This window comes from Ambystoma mexicanum, chromosome 10 (assembly GCF_040938575.1).
Source record: "Ambystoma mexicanum isolate Mex_15411 chromosome 10, UKY_AmexF1_1, whole genome shotgun sequence".
NCBI classification, from domain to species: Eukaryota; Metazoa; Chordata; class Amphibia; order Caudata; family Ambystomatidae; genus Ambystoma; species Ambystoma mexicanum.
This window is the reverse complement of record NC_090932.1, coordinates 779401174-779424834: the sequence shown is the minus strand read 5'-3', so window position 1 is coordinate 779424834 and position 23661 is coordinate 779401174. Positions and strand designations below refer to the sequence as shown.

Here is a 23661-nt window from a genome sequence, read left to right as displayed (position 1 = left end):
TCCATGATAAAGACTAGGTTTGGTTTGTCTGAGGCGAGGAGGTCAAAGATGCTGTGTCCGTTTTTTGCTACAGATTGGGCATTAAAAATGATGCATCTTATATCGGCACAGGGGGATGTTGTGGAGGTTGTAGGGGTGGTGGTTGGGAGGGGTGATGGGGTGGGGGGTTGTGGGAGATGAGGGGAGAGAGCAGAATCTGGGAGGTGAGAGAGGCAGGTTGGTCACTGGTTGTTGGGAAGGGTAGGCGGGCGGAGGAAGAGGTGGGTGTTGGGAGGATGGGTTTGGATGGGTGTGTGAGGGTGGTCGGTTTGGAAGACAGATTTGGGGCTGGGGATTCGAGGGTGAAGCCTAAGGGGTTAGGGGTCCTAGGTGTGGTTGGTGAAAATGTGAGGGCGAGGGGTTTGAAGCAGGATGAGGAAGGGGAGGAGAGTGGTGATGGTGGAGATTGAGAGATTAAGGTGGTGGGTCGAGACAGGAGGGGCGAGGAGTAATGGAGATTGAAGGAGACCAGGTCTGCTTCCTTTTTTTCAGGGTTTATAATGTAGTTGGGGTGTGTGGGAGGGTAGGGGGGATCGGAGGACGATGGGGATGCGGCCACTGTCCTTGCCAGGGCGAGACGTGCAGTTTTTAGGGAGGGGAAGGGATGAGGTTGGTGGAGGATATTAGAGGGAGTTGACGCGATGAAAGGGAAGGGGGTGGTGGCTGGGCGAGGTGGGTCTGGGAGGGTGGGTAGGTGGTTTGTTAGTGGGGGAGGGGATACGGCCGTGATGGGGGTGGATAGAAGGGATGGGAGCAAGAGGGGTCTTAGGATGGTCAGTGCGCCATCGAGCTCCTCTGGCTTGATGGGGGTGGAGCGAGAGCGTGGTGGAGGGCGGGGTGGTTTGGGATGGGAGGGTTCTTCTCGCTTGAGAGTTGGGTAGGGGTGGGCTGAGAGTGTGGTGGAGGGTGGGACGGGAGGGGGAAGGGAGACGCGTCAGAGTGAGGCTCTTCCTTTGGACCTAGCTGGGCGGGATGAACTCATGGCGTGGCGAGGCAGTGTTAGGGCTTGGTTGTTATATCAAGATTCAACTATACCACAATGACGCTAATTAGGCACACTTCGGAAATTCAACTATACAACAGTGACGCTATTGGGCACGCTTTCTAGATTCAACTTTAGCACAGTGATGATTTAGGCACACTTTCTAAATTCAGCTCTATTGCAGTGACGCTGTTGGGAACACTTTCTAGATTCAACTTTAGCACAGTGACGCTAATTAGGGACACTTTCTAGATTAAACTTTAGCACAGTGATGATATTAGGCACACTTTCTAAATTCAACTATACTACAGTGACGCTAATAGGCACACTTTCTAGATTCAACTATACCACAGTGACGCTATTAGGCACAATTTCTAGATTCAACTATACCACAGTTACGCTATTAGGCACACTTTCTAAGTTCAAACGTTGGCACAGTGACGCTATCAGGGCGCACTCGATGTTGGGAGGACTGTCTAGATGGAGGGGTTCAAAAAGTGAAGCTATTAGGCTACGAATAATCGTTTGATCTTAATATGTGACTGTACGATGTAACACAGGGATACTTTTAGGACTTTTTAAGTAGTAGTGGTAGGGGTTTCTGGCATGAAGTAATTGCTTCAGTCCCCACTCTTGCCACAATCACTTTTTGGTTGGTGATGGATGATGGCAGGCTACTGGCTTCTCCTGCAGATACGATCTGTAGCCCCCTCTGTAGGAGCCACCCTTTGCCTTAGGGCCCTTAGCTGCAGGGGCTGCCTTAGGGGGACTGTTTTAATCTTTGGTTCAGCCAATAAGGGGTAGTGGGCTGGCTGGGTCGTTAGACCCTAACGACACGTTCAGGAGACCAATCATTGCAGGGGGGGGTTTCGGGAGGGAGCGAAGGCGAAACAGGAAGAGGGTGCGGGGAGGGAGAGAGGGATGCAGGGGGTTTCAGGAGACTGGGGGCTGAAAAAAACAAAATTTGCAGGGGCCTGGGCCCGGAAATGTATAGAAATAAAGTAGCACTCACTGAGCTTCGACGTAACAAAGAGTGGAGCCGGCAGACAACCTCGGGTTGCTAGACCCCGATGACATGCGCAGGAGATCAATCAGGGCAGGGGGGGGGGGTCGTGAGGTGGAAGGGAGCGAAGGCGAAACAGGAAGAGGGTGAGGGGAGGGAGAGAGGGCTGCAGGGAGTTTCAGGGGCCTGGGGGCTGAAAAAAAACAAAATTTGCAGGGGCCTGGGCCCGGAAATTTATAGAAATAAAATAGCAATCACTGAGCTTCCACGTAACAAAGAGTTGATTCATCAAGGCAGCCTTGCATTTCTCTAGGCTGTAATCCGCATTGAAGCTGCAAGCACCGAGTTTCGCCTTTCTCTTGCTGTGAGGACAGCGATGGCACTTTTCCTGCAGGTGCTGAGGAGAGGGGAAAGATGACTGGGGGCAACCTGCCCTCCTCAGATATAGGCCAAAATAGGCCAAAATTGGCCAGAGGGCAGGTAGCCCCCTTTGAAGTATCAAAGACCCTTTGTCCCCCATCCATCCAGATGGGAGCGGGGCCTTTGATGTGGGTGTCTGGGGCAGGGACTGCCCTGCGGTCACCTGCCCCTGTCACCTTCTCAGTTTGGGCGCCCAGAATTCTGGGACCCTTTTGTTACTGGGGCCTGGTGGCCCACCCTGTACACCCACACGCTAATGGGCAAGCACCTGGTAGGTGCTACCCATGTCCTGACCCACTACAATCTCACCTCCCATCTTATGCCCTGGGCCTCCACCTCCCATCCTCCCCGTGCAGGGGGGGGGGATGGGAGGCCCTACATGTAAAGCAGTTCTCCCATGAATAACTCAGCCACAGATAATTCTTTCAGCCTTCTAAGAAAAAATAAGCAACACATGAGTTATGGAGACAAAAGACAGTGGCAGCAAAACTATATCAAAAATGATTTCGAGAGGAGAATTCTGCTTTTTCCCGTGCTCATAAAGAAAATGCCAATTTCATCATGCAACAGGAAAACATACACTGGCATAAACCGATGCATATTTAGTCTCGGCTTAAATTTAAAAATATGGTTATGCATTAAAACAAAAAAACAAAAAAAATCAAGCGCCCGACCACCTACTTGCATGTGCTCCAGTGTGAAAATTGCCATGTGTATGCAACTAAAAATAGAAAGCAAAGAGCTCTTTTGTTCGCTTAACAGGGGAATCTCTCCCTTTGAACATATGTTCTAAGAGAGCCTGGGGCTGCGTGTGATTCACATTCGCATGCGAACGCCTCTCACGCTACAGTTGAACAGAAGGCAGGGGACGGACGGAGGCGGTACAGGGTCGTGACGCCGGCAAAGGAGCACATTTTGAATAACAACCGTCGCCAAGTGGGGTGAACGCGCGGCGTCACGATCCCGTCACCCCCGCGTGCTCCACTCTCCAAGTGTCAACGGGAAACATTAACAAAGCTACTCCTCGCGGCGGCGCGCGCCCAGCAGACATGACGGTATCTGTAACAGATTGGTTCTCTGGGAAGGTTGATTCATGCCCCCCCCTACTCCTCCCATCCGCATCGATGAGAGAAACGTGATTTCCCAACGTGCCAGCCCAGTGGGAGAGGAAGCGGCGCGCCCCTTTATGTGAATTCCTGTCATGTAGAAAAGAATGAATGAGCCACGATTCAGAAAATACACTGCTCTGCTCCGCCGCGTCCCTTTCGGGCGCCTTTCTCGAAAATATTGAACACAAGGCAGTTCTCGGTTTATTCCCGCTCACTTCTTTCACCCTTTGGATTTCGCTGTGTCCTTGTACCAGTCAACGTGACATAGCAATTCATTACTACGTTCCTGTTATTATTGCGGAACCATGTCATTTACAGACATGCTGACCTGTCCGTTGCAGGAACCGTAAATCCGAAGGAACAACAGTCCTTCATTTTACCTTATTGTATGCACACGAGTGGAAGGGGGTGCTTCCCAGTCCATAGTGGTGAAACTAGTTTACAAGATTTACGATTTCCAGACACTTTAGTGTGCTTGCTTACTTCCATCATCTGTAATTTGAGCATATGGTACTTTCATCATTGGTAGCGTCTATGCTCAAGGTAGAAGGTTAAACAATGATGACTAGAATCTTCTGTTTTCCAAGGAAGGGTAAATAGCGCACATGCTCAAATATTTTTATTTTTTTATTTGATTTAGCTGTAAAAAACAGCCTTTCAAAAAAAGAACATACAATAAAATATGCATCATAAAAGTTGAAACGTTGCACAAAATGGAACATAACAAAGAAATCAATCATTACATATGAGTTTGTTACATTCTTAGGATAAAAATTGCAACATAAACCTTGATGAATATTAAAATTTCATTTGATTTTAAACTGCCTGATTTACATGCTCCCTGTAGTTATCACACTAAATTCTGCATGTTGGGAGATCTCTACCATATTTCACCTTACCCGTTATCATCTCAAGATCTCGTCCATGAATTTATTAGATGTCTGGAAATATGTTTTGAACCATCTTTTCCCACTCAGTTACACATTTTCCAGCAGACATATGTTAGTACCATCTTTCAGCTTTAGTGCCTCCACAAACATTAATATAGCTAAGTTTATTTTGACCAATTGGCTATGATATAATTTATCCCCTAACACATCATGGTCAGTGATAACCTGGTTCTCAAACAAATGTTTAAAGAAAGTACATCTCTTTCCAATAAGTGCAGGACATACAGCAATTAGATGTTTTAAGGATTCAACTTGTCCCGACTCCTTACAAAATCTGCAATCCCCATTAGTAGTCAACTTTCGCATAAATCGTATTTCATTTGAAGGAAAAACATTCAATCTTATTCTCAGATAATTAAATCTGCTTTTGGGATTGGGAAATTTGATGAGGTATTGCTCTATTTTATGTACTTCTTCCACAGCAAATGAATGACATCTGAAAGTTTTTAATTTGGCACATGCATTTCTAGTCTCAATCCAATCCCACATCCATAGTTTTTTCTTTGCTCTTTCTGGATTATTTACCAATAGCTCATCATCAATACCTGCCTCTGTCATAGCCAAAAGACACCACTTGCGCCACTTGGCGGTGTTCATATTATCAGTATTCAGCATGTGTTTTCCCATCAAGTACATCACACCATCATCTTCAGAGGCCATCACATACTTACGATACAGACTCAACATTTTCCAGAGATATATTGCATTTAGTGAAACCAGGCCCAATTCATGTCTTATCAGACACACTGAAGCTGAGGTAGGAAGGCCACATATCGACTTCCAGAATTCGCCTTCCATTTTAACCCATATAGATTTTTTCATAACTGCTTTGGTTTCTGATGCATACGTCACTATGGGTACAACTTTTTGTTTGTAAAAAATTACAGCAGGCATCAAAGAAAATTTGCCATATTTGGCTTGTATTATCTTAGATTGATTTATTCCCGTTTTAAGTTTTTCTTTCAACACTCTGTAATATGGATTATCAGCTGCATCATTATTAAATTGGATGCCTAGATATTTGTACTCTGTAACTATTTCTATCTCTATGTCTTGTATTGCCCATCGATATTTTGCATGGGGGGTTTTTCTTTTGGAGCTTTGTATCATGATTTTACATTTCTTTTGATTTATTGTTAATAAGTTTGCGTCTACGTATCTGCTCAAAGAATCAAGAAGGTTGTGCAATCCCACAGGAGTTTTGGCCAAAAGTACCAGATCATCCGCATAGAATAACCAAGGTATTGGGTGATCACCAATTCGCGGAGCATCAGCTCTGCAGTTCAAAAATTCATGCCGGACGGCTGCCATAAAAAAGTTAAAAAGGGTGCTGGCCAAAATACAGCCCTGCTTGAGACCTCTGTGAGTCAGAATGGGGTTGGATAAAGTTCCATCTGAGGCCAATCTGATTTGCACCGTGGTGTTCGTGTGCAATTCTTTAATCCAGAATACAATATATTCAGGACAATTTGCCTCACAAAGTTTTTTCACCAGCAATTTCCTGCACACGGAATCAAAAGCCGCTTGGAAGTCAATGAAGGCCAGATAGATGGATTGACCTTTTATCTGTTCTTGTTTTTTTATGACTTCTAATATGTGCAGGTTAATTGCCGTTCCCATACCCGGCCTAAATCCCGTTTGATGTGGGTCTCTCAACTGTACCTCATTCAGCCATACATTCAGGTCTCTCAACAGCAATCTTGCAAAAATTTTGCTTGGAATATCTAATAAAGAAATGGGCCTGTAATTGGCAGGTTTTTCATGATCCCCTTTTTTATAAATAGGTATGGTTATTGCTTTTTTCCAAGAGCAAGGTAAAATTCGCGTTCTTATTATTTTCAAGAAAATAGTTAGAAAAATTTTGGCCCAAGCCATAGGATGTTGCTTTATCATAAAGTTCGACAAAACATCTGGCCCTGGCACACGAGAGATTGACAGTTTAGAGATCTGAAACAGTATGTCATCGATGTCAAAGGAGAGGTCCTTAACGCGAGACTTAGCAGGTCCCGCGATTTCCCCTTTTAAATTTGTGTCAGCATACAGAGATTTATAGAAGGACGCCCATACTTCCTGAGGTATGGGATTTAATTGATGAATAAATTGCTGTTTACACTGCTTATAATTCAATAAGGACCAGATTCTTGATGAGTTCTTAGATTTTAATTTGTCTAGCATGTTTTCCGCATCCTTCTGATATAAAATCGCATGTTTCGATCTCAGCCAGTTTTTATATTTACATTTTAAAGCTCTGAGTATATTACTCCTATCACAATGGTTTAAATTCATCACGTGCCTTCTATCTTTTCTATATTGGGCCTTCCGAATTGCATCTTCATAATCATATGTGTGCATAAACTTGATGCCATTTGTTTTTAAATTATTTCTTTTAACAGCAAAAATTTGCATTTCTTCCACATAAGACTGAGTATCAGTTTGACAATTCTTCACTCTCTTCAACTCGCTCGTGATCAAGTTATGATTTAGCATGTGTAAGGATTTTGGACACCATTTAAATCTATTCATCCCATAATTCAAGGACATATTCGTTGCCAAGGATTTTTCGTAGTGTTTCTCAAAGACGGACCATGACCAACTCATGCATTGAATATCGTGATCACTAACATGTTGGGGGAAAATAGAGAAATTCGTTATGCTCTTGAACAATTGCTCATCTACAAATGTATAATCGATCATGGCTGATTGCGCACCTCGGTGCCAGGTGATGTGTTGGGGAATATCCCCCCTTATGGCACCGTTTAGCTTACATAAGAGACGTTCTTCCATTAATGCATTCCATTTTTGGGCATCTGTGGATATGCATTTCCCCCCTCGCGCATGACATGTTATGTTAAGATCTCCCGTTACAATAACATGATCACAAGTAGGATCTAGATAGATTACATTCAAAAGATTCTCAAGGGCAGTGAAAAATTCATAATCAGTGATGGCTGCATGGTTCCAGTAAATGTTTATCAAACCTATAACCTTGGAATCAATAATTATCCTCACCAACTGCAAAAAGCTATTGGGGGAAACCCATGATTCTAATTGAGTGTACGGATTGGTTTTTATTGCTACCATTAGACCAGCCATGGGTCTACCCTTGGCAGGCACAATTGCTGGAATCAAGGTTATAATGTGATTATCCCAGATTGGCGCATATTCTAGCCATATCTCTTGGAAAGCCAAGATGTCAAATTTTTCCAATATGCTGTCATTGCTTTTTAACAAATGATTGAACCCTCTCGTGTTCCATGATGATAGAGAGAGAGAGATTGATTGCTGGCATAGTTAGTTTCTACATGGTCTCTCCTCTCTATCATTTTGTACTCTTTCATTTTCAAAGACTGACTCTGATTGACGATTTCTAGAATGATATTGCACATCTACAACGGATTTAGATTGATATTGATTTCTGATTGCAGATATTTGTGGAGGATCAGTCAAGGTGTTATTTAGCAGAATGAAACCCAATTCATATACATCCATTCTTGCTTGCCATAATGCGTTTTTAATAAAGCCTGACTTCATCCACAGCTTTACGACAGAAAGATCAGTTGGATGTAAAAACTCTATTTGCTCGAGATCTGCCGAACATATACCTTCTAGAGCCGGTACATCTGCAAGAATATTCATGATTGATTGTCTATTAAGATTGAATGCATGAAACGGATGCGAGCGGCACTGCAAGATTAGGTGGTGTGCTGTCACAGTTTTTATTGGAGTTCTCAAGGCCCCTTTTATAAGTGAAATCGATCTATTTGATTTGCTGGTTTATTGGGATAGGCAGAAGCACTCATTGTGTTCAACATGTTTTTTTCCATAGAGACCTTAGTATTTGTGTTATTTACCATGGAAACAATTATTTGAATCGATTTCTCTATGTCTTCTTTCCATTCTTTCAATACTACTGTGTCCACACTCTTCAATTTTGCAGGCTCTACTGGCAAGGGTTCTCCGCAAAATTTCATTTCTACAGACTTTGGTTTGGTTGTCGAGTCATCCTCTTGGGAGCCTATATCATTCACCAAAGGAGCTGATGCCACTGATTTCTGCATAGAGACATTTTTATTGACCTGTTCGCTCATCAAAACCAAACTGTCCAAAGGTTCGTACATCAAGGACGCTGTTTTGGCCAGTTTGGATTGACTAGCTTTAAACAATAACATGTCACGATATTTGTTAGCGATATTTTTTCGAGCCAAAGTGACTGCAGAGTTTGGTTTAGATAATGAATGTATGAATTGTCTAGTTCCAGTGATCTTGGAATTAGGAATGGATTTGACGTTTTTAGATTTTTTTATAGCATTTGGTATCAGAATGTGTGCTTTTTTAGGTTGTTTTTCAAATATATGATAAGTCGACCCCTTACTATCTGAATCAGGGTCTTTTACAATTTCAGCATCTTTAAGTTGTTGGCAGACCTCACTAGAGGAAGGGGGTAGAGTATTAGTATACTTCAATTTTGCCTTGCTTTTCTTAGAACATCTCTGTCCAACAACACATTTCTCCTTTATATTGCTTCCCGACACAAAACTGGGTTTAGACATCTCACATTTATTCTCTGTCACTTTTATATCAGTTTTTTCCACCATTCCATTAGATTGTACAGGTATTTTTGCTTTCCCTGTCTGGTGTTGTAATACAATTTGTTGATTCTGTGAACAATCAATTAAAAGTACATCAGAAGTTTGTACATTTTCAACATACTTTTTGCCCCCTATCTTTTCACACATTTCATTCACACATGGATCAAACTCAAGTTTGTTTTTAAGACAGCCACATAGAGGTTCAGTATTTTTTATTTGATTCTGTAATAATTTAGCTAGTAGCACCTGTTGCTCATTCATTTTTGAATCTAGAGAATCGTATAAGCGTGTCAAAGAAAATAAGGCTGCGTTCATCGTTTGTAGAGAAGTCTCTACACCTACGATGAACGTCCCTTGGGAGGGATGATTGTTTAAATTTAAGGCATTTGGATTGCGCCGTGGAGTAGGGTTCATAAAAGAGCAAGACAACACAGACGACTCTTTAGGCGAAGGAGAAAACATCATTGGGGATTTGGATAGGTTGTGAAAACTCTCTATAGTTCTGGTCACCACTTCATCGTGATCAGAAGGAATACACTCGCCACATTCATCAGTTTTCTTAATTGAGTCTTCCTCATTTAATGTTGCTAATTCCCAAGCTGCATCATTGGATGCTATTTCTCTTCTAGATTCAACCTGCTCATCTAATGTCAGGGATGATTTTACAGGAGTTGTTATTAATTCACCTTCACTCACCTCACCTCTTAATTCCACTTGGTTCTCAATAATGGCCAAAGCACCAGCGGCCACTAAGGAATCAGGGGGTGTATCTCTCAGATTAACTACCTCCCCGTTTATTTCCTTTTCTTCAACATTGTTGGAGCATAACCCCTTGTTAGATAGGGAGGCTTGCAATTTTTCAACCCCCCCACCCATTTTAGTGCCCCATTCACAGAATTTACGTATATCCGCTATGGGGGTACAGGACCTTATGTTAGAAGCAGATTTAGACGCGCGTACTAGCTGAATGCAACGTGTAGAAGATTTCGGGGTTTGGAAGGCCGCAGCAACACAAGCTTTAATTTTGTCCTGGGGCGGCATTCCAGTTTTCAAGGTTAATACCATTTTGCTAGAAAGCAACAGGGGAACTAGAAAAATAAATAGAGAAAGGAGGGGGATTACACTCACCAAAGTTTGTCTTTTTTAAAGTTTTTCCCCTATGTAACAAGGCAATAATATATTCTAGCTCTCAGTACATGAGCATCAGAACAGCAAACAGTCAACAGTCCTTCCGTAGTTAGAGATGGATGTTCGTGGGGCAGCGCGCGCAAGGCAGGGATCAAAGAGGATAACCTCCGCAGTCTCCGAACCAGTCACGCCACCAAACAGCCGCACAACAGCCAGCGCCCTTGACCCCGCCGGGCTTAACGCCGCAAGGGTGATTGCCTCTGTGCTTTGTAGCCGGTAAGGTCACGTGATGAGTCACGTGTGCTGCACGGGTCCCACCTCCTCCAGGAAGCGACCTCACGTTAGCAAAAGCACCTGGATGGCTCGCAGTTTCTGCAAGATGCAGAATAGAAAAACGTTCGTTTTTAGCAAAATGAAAGCAGGTTTTCTGGCAGCAGCATTCGCCGCTCGGCTGGTTGCCTCTGTGCTTTGTAGCCGGTAAGGTCACGTGATGAGTCACGTGTGCTGCACGGGTCCCACCTCCTCCAGGAAGCGACCTCACGTTAGCAAAAGCACCTGGATGGCTCGCAGTTTCTGTAAGATGCAGAATAGAAAAACGTTCGTTTTTAGCAAAATGAAAGCAGGTTTTCTGGCAGCAGCATTGCTCAAATATTAACCAGTACTCTTTGTAGACAGTTTAAATTGAGGGGAGCTAGTCAGCTAAGCAGTACCCCAATGTTCTAGTAAACCGAGAGTTTGGCTTTTAGTTACTTCAAATTGTTTTGGGTTATTTATCCACAAACAAATTTGTGTTTGCGTCAGGGACGTCATTTCACCAAAATGCCAACGGGTAGCAGAAGTGACACCACTCAACCCTTGACCTCTGATGACATCACAGTAAGTGATGAAATTTACCCCACCCTGAAGTGATATCACGGGAAGTGATGTAACACAACCTTTCACCCCTTGACAAAACAGGAAGTGTCATCACATAGCATTGTTCCTAAGTACACTACGAAAAATATGATTACGATATCACTATAATGTGATATACATTTCATACAAGAATGGATCGCCATATGTATCGTTAAAATCAGTGTGTATAGGCCCATATTACCAAATTACTGTGAATGCAAGCAGACGTCCATGGCAACATGATAAGGATGTGTTATTGTATAGCACTTAAGGTTAAGTGCTTTATATAGAATAAATATACATACCATATCACCCAACCTGTGTTGGTAATCATTTATCGACCTCAAAAGGATGAAAGGCTGAGTTGAGGTGTTTAAGAACAGACTAAATCAGTGACCCATCCCCTGAAGTGTACCTGAAATAAACCTTTAATGAGTCTAGCAATTATTGTATAGAATTTCAGAAAGACACTTTGGTATTCCTGTTCTTTCTCATTTAGGGTCACTGCTGAAAGTGTTAGACTTGTGGAAACCCCGTTTTATTTTTTTTTAAAACAGTCCTGAAAAATAAAGCCTGCCACTCCAGAAGCAAAGAGCCACATGGGGCCTCATTACGACCCTGGCGGTGAGTTACCGCCAGGGCCGTGACTTTACCGCCATGGCGCAAACTACATTTACGCCATGGCGGTAAGGGGATTTACCGCCCCATTCCGACCTTGGCAGGGCGGTAAATCCCCAATCCCCATTTACCCTTCCCCATTCCCATTTTTGCCCCATAGGGCATAATGGGAGTGGGGAAGGCGTTAATTACGCCACCGTAAATTACGGTGGCGTAATTAACACCAAGTTCCCTTACCGCCATGGTTTTTTACACCTGCTAAAAGCAGGTGTAAAAACCGCCATGGCGGAAAGGGAACTCGTAATTGGCGGAAAGGGGTTGGCGCAGCTAACGCTGCCGCAAACCCCTTTCCGCCAGGGTCGTAATGAGGCCCATGGTGCTGGCCACAGCCCAGGAACTTGCATGAAAAAATAAATAACGTATTTTTTTTTTTTAGGGATAGCAAGGGAGACCTCAAGGGTCGCAGTGGGGACCCCTAAATGACGTCCCTGATTTGCGTCCTCGGGAATTTACAGGATTTATTTGTGTACGTCTACATCTTTACATGATACTTTTATATAAATATCTCTTTTTTTTCCACTGCCTCACATAAAAGGGGGGCTTGCACCAAAAGGTAATAAATATGACCAGCTACAAGAGGATAAAGGAAATTGATAATATATGGAGTGGGGGTAGGGAGATGCACCACAGGACTGTATCTAGGAAGTGTTGGACTCGCAATAAGTACACTAGTTCCGAAGACCGCAGAAACTGAACTCTAACCCAAATCTGTAGTTCTCGTGGCCACTTTACATACATCTGACCTTGTGATCCCAGCCTGCACCGCCGTGGTAGACATGCTACTTGTTGAACCGCCTTGAATCTTTTTGATAACTCTGCTAGTTATGCCCTAGAGATGGTCACCTGAACCTGTTGTCTTATTGCACTGATGGACGTGCTGACTCCCTTTTCAGTGGTACGGCAAGCCGCAAACATTTAGTCTGATTCGTGAAAGAATTTGGTACAGTCCCAATGAAACAGAAAGATTCTCTTTACATCCTTGTGTGTGCAGCGATGATTCCTCTGGAGAAGAAGAGTTTGGGATGAACAAGAGTAGCACAGTGTCCTCTGTTATGTGGAAAGTGGATGCCACCTTTGGGCAAAATCTCAGACCTGAATAGAACCTCTTTGTTTGGAAGGATTTGTTAGTATGGTTCTCCAGAACTCCGAACACTTAGCTCAAGAACAATTCTCTCTGAATTAATAGCAATTGAAAAAACACACCTTTCCTGTCAGCAATATAGGATGAATATGATCTAAGGGCTCAAATGGTTTAGATTGTAGGGTGCAGGAAGAAAAGCATTGGGGCACAGGAGCATATGTAAAATTTCTAGTGTTTTGAAATCCACGCAGAAGTCGGACCATCCAAAAGGAAACCTGAGAAACCTCCCCAATATGCCCGTTTGATTGTACTCAACCTTGCGGTCGAGCTCACCCTATGGGATGTTTGTTTGCTAGATCAGTGTCACGACCTTGGTCTTGCGCGGAAGTAGCACGTACACCTACCTCCCCGTTGGGTCTTGGGGCCTGGAGTGTTAACAACACAAGCTTCCTTGACCCTTCGGGGAAAGAGGGTTAGGGTCCGCTGGTTGGATAGGAAGGGGTGGTTAGGAAAACCGGGTAAAAGGGGAGGAAAGGGAAATGGGAGGGTTAGGGAAGGTTTGAGAGGATTCGATGTGATGCCCCTCCTGGGGTTTCGTAAAACTGCTGAATCTCCGCCCATTCACTCCTTCACTAGCATACAATTGCTTAGTTATGGACCTGGCTGATACTTCAGCTTGAACACCACAGTAGAACACAATTGAACCTCATTGACTTTACTACTGTCTTAGTCTTTCCTTAGTGATTGGGCTTAATGAGCCTTACTAACATACCCACTGGTCATCCTTCATCAAACATGATCATAGGAACACATACATATGTAAAACAACACTGGTTAAACAAAAGTAAAGCACTTAGCTTCGGTTGTGAAGCAGGTGACTCGGGGTTAATTCACCAATGTTCTAGTTGTGCTGTGCGAACAACGGAACTCCGCTACAAAGGATCAAAAACAGGAATGAGCTTACATCAAGGAATCAGGGCTAAATGCCTCAAATATCACAACCATGCCGCCGGAACCCAGCTTTCACATAAGTATCTCTAAAATGTTAGAAATAGCAAGGGTTAGCAATGCCAGAGTTCTGGCTCGTAAGATTAGCACAAAGAACAGTGCCGGTGCTCCGGCTCGTAAGATTAGGAAGGTTAGCGGTGCCGGTGTTCCAGCTGGTAGGATTAGTAAGGGTTAACAATGCTGGTGCCCCGACTCTGTTAGCTTTCACTGCAGGGTGCGGAGCTGTTCGGCTTCAAATGTAAACAATGCCGGGCTACGAACCACGTTGTCACGGAATATGATTCCCCCAAGAGCGCTCAGCACACTACAAGTGTTCGAGCTGACAGTGAGCAACAAGGAAAGATGCACTTATCTGGAGGGGTGAGCGGGACCTGCAGAAGTCGCAGGTGGGGTGTGGCCCCGCTGATGGCTGCCTGCAGGAGCCCGCCGGGACACGTCTTCTCTCCTCAAGATCCTGTAGCGCAAGCGACGTTCCACGTGTTCGCGCTGCGCATCCGCGTTCAGCCGGGCATTGTCCTGTAGTTTCCTAGTGGCTCTTGGGCACGCGGGGCTGCTGGGAATTGAAGTCCTGTTGCTTCTTTTCTTGGTTTTGAGGGCTAGAAGGCTTATCTGCCACAGTCTAGCTTTCTGCCTACATAGGACACAAAGCAAAGCCCTGAAGTAAAGAGGTTTTAACCTCTGTGTAACATTATTATTGTGTTTTCCAACGCCTGCAGTTCTTTGGCACTGCATGCTTCCCCCTACCACCTGAGAAGTACTGACAGTACTCCCCCTCCCAACAGGTCCTGGTTTAGAGGGATTGTTCCGGTGAAATGTCCATACTAGACGGGAAGCATGAACATCAGTGGCTGGTTCCCATGAGCGTTCTTCGGGACCATACAACAACCAATCCACAAGATAATACAAAACACCCCGCACAACACGTGAATCAAGTATGCTTTTCACTTCAAACTCTGGAACACCATTTACCATTATGGGCAGGGGTTTTCTAAGACACACAGTGACTGGGGCAGGTTTCAACAATGATACATGAAAAACCGGACGTACCTGCATTCTGGGTGGCAAAGTCAGGCGGACAGCCACTGGATTTATGATCCTTTCTATGGGAAAAGGGCCCACAAATCGGGGTTGGAATTTCCTAGGGCTCTGCAAGCGTAGGTTTCGTGTGACTAACCATACCGTATCCCCAATCTTGTATGGTGGACTTGTCCGCCTCTTCCGGTCTGCATAGGCCTTATATGCTTGCTTAGCTTTTCCCAGATTTGTTTGAATGACATGCCATACTGCTTCTAAATGTTTTCTATGGTCTTGGACTGCAGGCACCGTGTCTATGGCATGGGGGACAGGCTGGAACCGTGGATGATACCTATATGTGTCATAAAACGGTGTCACTTTGGTGGAGGAATGCACAGCATTGTTATATGCCAACTCAGCCATCCAAAGAGTATCTGCCCAAGAGGAGTCATTGTCGTAGGTCATACATCGCAAGTATTGTTCTAGCGTCTGGTTCACTCGCTCGGGTTTGCCCATCGGTTTCGGGGTGATAACTAGTGGACAACCGCATAGTGATACCCATTGAGTCGCAGAATGCTCGCCAAAAGCGAGAGGTAAACTGTGAACCTCGCTCAGAAAAGATATGTTGTGGAATGCCATGGAGGCGCACTATATTTTGAAGGAAGAGATCCACAAGTTCTTTTTGCCGTGGGAAGCCCTCTGCAAGGTATAAAGTGTGCCAACTTACTTAAGGAATCCACCACCACCACTATGGTGGTGAAATTATGACTTGCTGGTAACACAACAATTAGGTCCAAGGAAACAGTATGCCAGGGCACCGGGGGTGTGGGCAGGGGTCGTAACATGCCAGCCGTTTTTTGTTGATCTGACTTGTTCCTCAAACAGCACTCGCAAGTGTGAACATACTCTTGGATATTCTGTGTCATTCGAGGCCACCAAAAATGACGCACTACCAATTCCCGGGTTTTGGCAACACCTGGGTGCCCTACAAAGGGTGAGTCATGGCACCACTTAATGGCCTGTCTATTAATTGCGGTAGTTGGTAAGTACAGGGTTGATCCAAAAAAGGGCAAACCATTCTTTATCGTTTGCTTTTTTTCCTGGGTTATGCCATAGCGCTAACTCTTGAGCTGACATGACTTTTCGTATGTTGTCGAACATATCGTCCATTACAATACTACCTATGATACGTGCAGGTGGTACCATCGGTTTTGGTTCTTCTATCTTGTTTAGCCCAGGGTCAGGTTCTGGATACCGAGACAGAATGTCAGCTTTTCTGTTCTCAGTACCAGGACGATATGTGACCACAAAGTCATACTCAGCAAAATGCATTGCCCATCGAAGCTGCCAAGGGCTCAAGGCTTTGGCTGATTTAAGAAACTGTAAGTTCCTGTGATCTGTGAGTATAGTAATTGTATGCCGGGCCCCCATTAAGTAATGACGCCACTCGTCAAACGCTACCTTGATGGCCAAGAGTTCCCTATCAGAAATTACATAGTTTCGTTCGGCAGGTAACAGGGAACGTGAGTAAAAGGCCACAGGGTGCAATTGTCCAGAACCATCTCTCTAGGACAATATTGCCCCAAGGGCATAGCTGGAAGCGTCTGTTTCTACAATGCAAAGACGCGTAGGATCAGGATGAAGTAGTACAGGAGCTGTTGTGAATGCGGTTTTTAAAGCTAGGAAGCTTGCCTCGGCTGCTGCATCCCATCGGAAGGCTATGCCTTTCTTGAGTAAACGCGTGATGGGCTGTACCTTGGCTGAGTTCTTTGGCACTGCATGCTTCCCCCTACCAGCTGAGAAGTCCTGACAATCGGAGATCTAAATTGAAGGTCATTGAATACCTTCTATTAGAGCTAATACATCGGCCTGCTAAGCTTTCTGGTGGTGATTTGTAGGGCTTCTTGAGAGCACCTGCCATTTAGAAAGGAATGTACAATGTAAATAACTGGCAAGCTCAGAAAAAGAAGGCAAAGTGGCAATACAGCAGGTGAGCTGTAAAGAGCATGGCAGGTAGAGTAACAGTAGTCCTGGCAAGTTGGGCCTGGTCTGCCTCCCGTTAGGTGAGGAGACCTTTAGCATGTGCGGAGGGGAAGGCACAGCTATGATTGTGAAGCCGGTGTGAGTCTCAACGAACATGTAGCATCACAACTGATGTTACTGCCTGCCTGCAAATTCCGAAATGGACCTTGGCAGAAACAGGTCAGTGCTGTTCCTGATGCACAGCACCAGATATTTATTTATTTATTTTTTGCAGCACACTAAACCCATGGTTATTGTAATTGTAAGTGTTTATTTGTAGAGCACTTATACACAAGTGACTAGTGCCAGGCAGAGTGCGGAGGGCCGAAAGGCAAGTGCAGGACTGGCAAGGGAGCCTGGGACCTGTGGGGCTCTGGAGGTGCACCAGGCGATGAGTTGGCTAGCTGAGCAGGTTGGGGAAGAGAAGGAAGGAGGGAAAGAGCGAGGAAAAGGGAGGTTAGCAGGGGAGAGGGAGAGAGAGAAGGAGGAAGAGAAGAGGTAGGTCTTGAGGAGTTTGCAGAACTAAGGCGGTCTGGCTCAAGACAGAGAGAGGTAGGTAGGCTGTTCCAGAGGGAGGCACCTGCAGAGGATAAGGATCTAGGCGCTAGTTACATTGTGAGACAAAAATAAAATACAGAGTACAGTGAATGCATGGAAAAAAACTAGAAAACACGACGGGGAGGGAGTGGTGTCATGGTGTCTTAAAAGTCTTGGTTCGAGGAGCAGAAGTGGAGGAGGGGGACGGGTATCTGAATGTCTTTTAGGTGAAAAAGCCACGTTTTTAGGTTTATTCTGATGGTCCAGTAGGAGGGTTCCTTTCTCAGGGTGATGGGGATTTTGTTCCAGAGCTTGGCGCCCATGACAGGAAAGCTCTGTCCTCCTGCAGTCTTTCTGGTGAAGGTGGGCACTCTGAGGAGATGGCTTTTCGTGGATCTTTGTCATGATCTCTGCTTCCAAAAGGTCAGGGTTTTCCCAACTCCCTTGGAAGCAGATCCATAACCCAGGTTCCGAGTGCCAACCAGTCCCAATTGGGACCTTTTGGACCCAGTCCTGACGCCAGTAGCACCAGGCTCATAAATATGCCCAGTCCCAGCGCTGGAAGCGCCGGGCTCATAATGCTTGGGTGGACTTGCCTGCAGCAGACCATGCTGCTTACTTGCCTGCCAGTTGAGCCTCTGATCCCCTTCTGTTTGGAACTACTTTTCCTGTTGGGTGGGGCTGGAGCCACTCCCTAGATTCAGAACACTGGAACTCTTCTGGAAAGCAGGAACTCTTTTCTTACCCAGGTGTGGCTGTGGAAGGAGACACCTAAGCACTACAGGAGGCTATTTAAACCACACCCGGTGGATGAATCTTGCTTTGCGTTATTCTGCACCCTCTGCAGCAGAACGCTCATCGTGTCTTCTGCATCCGGTCCTGGGCCTAAGGAAAAAGGCTTACCATCCTGAATCCAGTCTTCAGCAACACCTATAAAGACAAGAAAGAACAGGTTAGCATTCCGGCATCTGAAAGGCAAAGGCTTACCAACTCTTCGCACGCTTCAGAGGCCGTCGGCGCTGCATCCTGCATCTGAAAGTCAAAACAAGGTGCGTTTAAAGACATTGGGGAACTTTAATACTCACGTGCCATTACTCCTTTCCACATCTAACCCAGTGGGTATTCCGGCACCCTGCAGCCGCTCCGAACTTGTACCTGCAAAATAAAAAGACAGTTAGAGCGCATCGTGAAGCAGGCAACAAGCGCTTACTTACGTGCTTCCAGGCGCTTCTGTTCATCACACGGGCTCCATCTTCAACTCACTTCAGCCCGTCATCCGCCATTGCCGGAACCGAGCAAAACAAGAGACATCATTATTAAAGACTTTAAAGACATTTGAATTACTCGAAACTTACCGTTCGTGCAGTAAACGACGGACAGCAGTCCTCTGAAGTCAAGAGGCCTGCGCTACCTATCCAGTGAAGAAACTGGTTACAGCACCCTGCCCCGAGGCAGATGGAGAGCTCGGCATTCACTTACCTAAGGTGAGAGCGTTAACCTTTGGGGGTCTTCAGGAGAGGAGAAGAGGAAAGAGATAGGGACACCCCAATAACCCCAGTTCATTAACCCCATATTTTCTATCTGCAGACATCTTACTCTTCACGTCAGGCATCCAGTGCACAGAGGTCCAGCCCAAAGAGCCAACCGGGTGCTATACATCACCTTTGAAAATACGGTAGTCGCCCAGTCAAGACCGGCGCCTCTGCGAGAATCAGGTGAGCGTTACAGAACGCAAAGCCCACCGCAAAACTCTCGCCCAGGCGCTATGGAAACCTTGGATACTGACCACCTAGCCCGGTTACTTGGGGAACTAAGGGCAGAAGTGCATGCAGCTCGTCAGGAAACGAATGCTCTAAGAAGGGAACTAATTATTTCCAAGGAGAGAACAGATGATCTTGCTAGACAATTGCTACAGTCACAAGCCGGACAGACCCCGTTACCCGCATCAGGGGCAAATCTTCCTTCAACATCCTCTATGAATCCAGTGCAGATCAACCTACCTGGGAATGTACCTCTGGCTCCGCCCGAACGATTTTCTGGTGACCCAAAGAGGTTTGCAGTATTTATCAATCAGTGCCGGTTGCACTTCTTATGCCGGCCAGCAGCCTTTCCAACTGATCAAGCTAAAGTAGCTTTTGTACTTTCGTACCTTAGTGGCAATGCGGCAGACTGGTCGATCCCTCTAGTTAATCAAGATGATCCGGTTCTCCATGATTTTCAAGCCTTTCAGCTTAGTATGGAAAAACTGTTCGCAAGACATTCACAGGGGCAGGCCTTGGACAATGAGCTTCTTTCGTTGCGACAGGGTAATCAAGACCTTTTGGCTTATATTGCATCTTTCAATAGACTAATAGTGGAAACTCAATGGCCTGAGGACAAAAGGATTACGCTGTTTTATAGAGGTCTACGTGGAGAGCTCAAAGACGTTTTAGCCCAAGTAGTGAATCCCCCACAAGACTGTTCGGATTATATTGACTTGGTCGTTCAAATAGATCATAGACTGCAGAACAGGAAGGCCGACCGTTCCAAGTTTGATGCTCGAGTATTTTCCAAACCGCCAACTCCTTCCAAAGGAGTAGACTCCGGGGAACCCATGCAAATAGGGGGTCTGAAAGGTCCTCTAACACAAAAGGAGCGGGAAAGGAGAAAACAGTTGCAATTATGCCTATATTGCGGAAACTCAGGGCACTTTCTTCGAGACTGTCCGGTGAAACCTGCCAAGAAGGCAGTAGGAGCTGCAGTTACCAAAGTTACAAACTCTGAGCAGGGAAACGACCTCGCCCGACAAGAATAGAGGTCCTCTTGCCGAGCGTGAAAACCAGTTCCGTGACCTCGCATTTCGTGATACCTATGGTCCTCATTAGCCCTGATAATCCGGATCGATTACATGCAATTGAAGCTTACGTCGACAGCGGTGCCATCGGCAATTATGTGGATCATGAAATGGTTTTGAGGATGAATCTAACTCTTTGTCCCAAGGCTGTAAAGGACGTCATTACTACAGTGGATGGTACGGAGATAGCCTCCGGGCCAGAAACGCATACCACTCAAGAGGTGACGCTAGTAAGTCAAGATGGACACCATGAGAAGATCGTGTTCGATGTGATCAAGGCCCCTCAGTTTCAGATTATTCTAGGAATACCTTGGTTAGAGAAACACAATCCTCTGATCGATTGGCGAGCAAGAACGGTCCAGTTTCCAGAATGTGTCTCTACTTGTCACCCTCCACCTGGTGTGGCACTGGCAGCAATTTCTTCAGAGACTCCCCAGTTACCTCCCGAATACCTAGAATGCCAAGATGTTTTCCGGAAGGAGCAGGCTAACTCTCTACCTCCTCATAGGTCTTATGACTGCCAGATAGACCTGATACCTGGATCTACTCCTCCTTGTAGTAGAATTTATGCCCTCACCGAGCCTGAGAACCTTCACCTTCGACAATACCTGGATCAATACCTGGCAAACGGGTTTATTCGTCCTTCCAAGTCCCCTGCTTCTTCAGCTTTGTTCTTCGTTCCAAAAAAGGAAGGAGACCTTAGAACTTGTATCGATTATCGCTCCCTGAACCAGATCACCGTTAAGAATAGATATCCGTTACCTTTGATCCCTGAACTCCTGGACCAAGTCAGAAAAGCATGCATATATACAAAGCTGGATCTTAGAGGAGCTTACCACTTGGTACGAGTAAAAGAGGGCGATGAATGGAAGACGGCCTTCCGCACCAAGTATGGGCTATTTGAATATCAGGTCATGCCCTTCGGACTTTGCAATGCTCCGGCCGCCTTTCAATATTTTATGAACGATGTCCTCAGAGAGCTCATAAATGTGTGTGTTGTTGTTTACATTGACGACATTCTCGTTTATTCTTCATCGGAATCTGAACATCGGACACACGTGAAAATGGTCCTCGAAAGATTGCGTCAACACAAACTTTTCGCTAAGTTGGAAAAATGTGTTTTCAACGTGACTGAAGTTGAATTCTTGGGATTCATATTATCACCTGGCGGAGTGCGTATGGATTCAAAGAAGGTCGATGCAGTTCTCAAATGGCCATCACCATCCTCCGTAAAAGGTGTGCAAAGCATGTTAGGCTTCGCTAACTTTTACCGCAGGTTTATCTCTGAATTCTCTCGGATAGTCCAGCCCATCACTGCCTTGTTAAAGAAAAACAAACGTTTTGAATGGTCTACCGAGGCGGAACAAGCTTTCCAGGATTTGAAGACTAAATTTATCTCTGCACCAATCTTAAAACACCCTCGCCCCGAACTCCCCTACATCGTGGAAACTGATGCTTCAAGCGTTGCCATGGGGGCAGTTCTATCACAAAAGGACCCGGTAACCAATCAGTTGCATCCCGTGGCATTTTGGTCCTGCAAATTCTCGCCTCCTGAAATCAATTACACGATTACTGACAAGGAACTTCTGGCTATCAAGTCTGCCTTTAAGGCTTGGCGGCATTATCTGCTGGGGGCCCGACACACCGTTACTGTGATTACGGATCACCGAAACCTGCAATATTTGAAAACCGCAAAAGCCCAATCCTCTAGACAACTCCGTTGGGCATTATTCTTTGCCGAGTTTGACTTCATAATTACCTATCGACCTGGTACAAAGAACGGTAAAGCTGATGCCCTTTCTCGGATGGGAGTGGAAGAACACTTGATCAACCCTAAACCTGTACCAATCATTCCCGAACAAAGAATTCTGGGTGTAATCGCCACAGAATCCATAGAGGAAGTTAAGGATAAAGCCAGGCAACTTGTAACTCCAGCAGACATACAGAATTGGCATCTGCAGGGAAAGGACTTTGCAGTAAAGGACAACTTATTGTATTTCCAAGAACGATTATACCTACCCAGCACAGATTTACAGAAAAAAGTAATCTCTTGTTATCACGACTCTTTAATGGAAGGTCATCCCGGTATGGCCAAGACCTCAGAAAAGATCAAGCGCTACTTCTGGTGGCCGTCTTGGAAAAAAGATATCAGAGACTTTATAATGTCCTGTGGAGTATGCGCCCAAAACAAGAGTCAAAAGGAAAGACCAGCAGGCCTCTTACGCCCTATTGACATCCCACCTCGCCCTTGGCATACGCTTTCTATGGACTTCATCACCGATCTACCTCCATGCTCCGGATACAATACGATTCTTGTAATCGTGGACTTATTCTCCAAGATGGCGCATTTCATTCCGCTCAAAGGCTTGCCAACGGCAGCAACTCTGGCCCAAGAATTTCTCGAAAACATCGTCCGACTGCACGGTTTTCCTTCGGTTCTAATTTCGGATCGAGGTAGTCAATTTATTTCTCATTTTTGGCGAAGTTGCTGTCGGTCGGCTCAAATTGATGTGAGACTATCGACCAGTCACCACCCTCAGACCGACGGACAAACCGAGAGGACCAATCAAACTCTGGAACAGTATTTACGCTGCATGCTGCAACAAACTGAAAAAACTTGGAAAGATATCCTTTGGATAGCCGAATATGCCTACAATAACTCTGTCCATTCGGGAACTGGGAAAACCCCGTTTTTTCTTTTGTACGGCAGTCACCCTCGAACCTCGGAGTTGGATCCCCTCCAAGATCTTGAAACACCAGCAGTAGACTACCTGCATTCTACAATCACCCAAGCCTTTAAGGAAGCTGTTTCTCACCTTCAAAGGGCTAAAGAACAATACAAGAAAGGAGCAGATCAACATCGGAAGGAAGCCCCTCACTATCAAGTAGGGGATCAAGTCTGGTTATCCACCAAATATCTATCTCTAAAAGGGCCACGCACATTCAACCCAAGATACCTTGGTCCCTATTCCATCACTACCATAGTAAACCCAGTAGCGGTCAAGTTGGACTTGCCCCCGCACATGAAGATACATCCGGTCTTCCACGTCTCTCTATTAAAACCCGTGCAACCTCAAACCCGACTAACCAAATCTCCAAAACCTATCCTAGTTGATGGAGAACTCGAGTTTGAAGTCAAAAGTATTCTGGACTCCAAGATCTCCAAATCTAAACTATTCTACCTAATTGACTGGAAAGGCTACGGCCCCCAAGAGAGATCCTGGGAACCTGCTGAATATGTCCACGCTCCTCGCCTAATCAAAAGATTTCACCGAACATTTCCTGACAAGCCAAAACCCCCAGAGAAGGCCGGTTTGGGAGGGGCCTTGAGGGGGGGTACTGTCATGATCTCTGCTTCCAAAAGGTCAGGGTTT

The 23661-nt window shown here is 45.4% G+C and overlaps 1 protein-coding gene across 1 annotated transcript in view; it reads right to left on the bottom strand.

Moving 5' to 3' along the window:
- The window catches only part of LEKR1 (leucine, glutamate and lysine rich 1), a 1355278-nt gene extending 1351856 nt beyond the window's left edge, over positions 1-3422 (bottom strand). The window contains exon 1 of the mRNA XM_069618435.1: positions 3126-3422. The gene's annotated coding sequence lies outside the window, so the exon portion shown is untranslated. The remainder of the gene's footprint in view (positions 1-3125) is intronic.
- Between the last annotated feature and the right edge of the window lie 20239 nt (positions 3423-23661).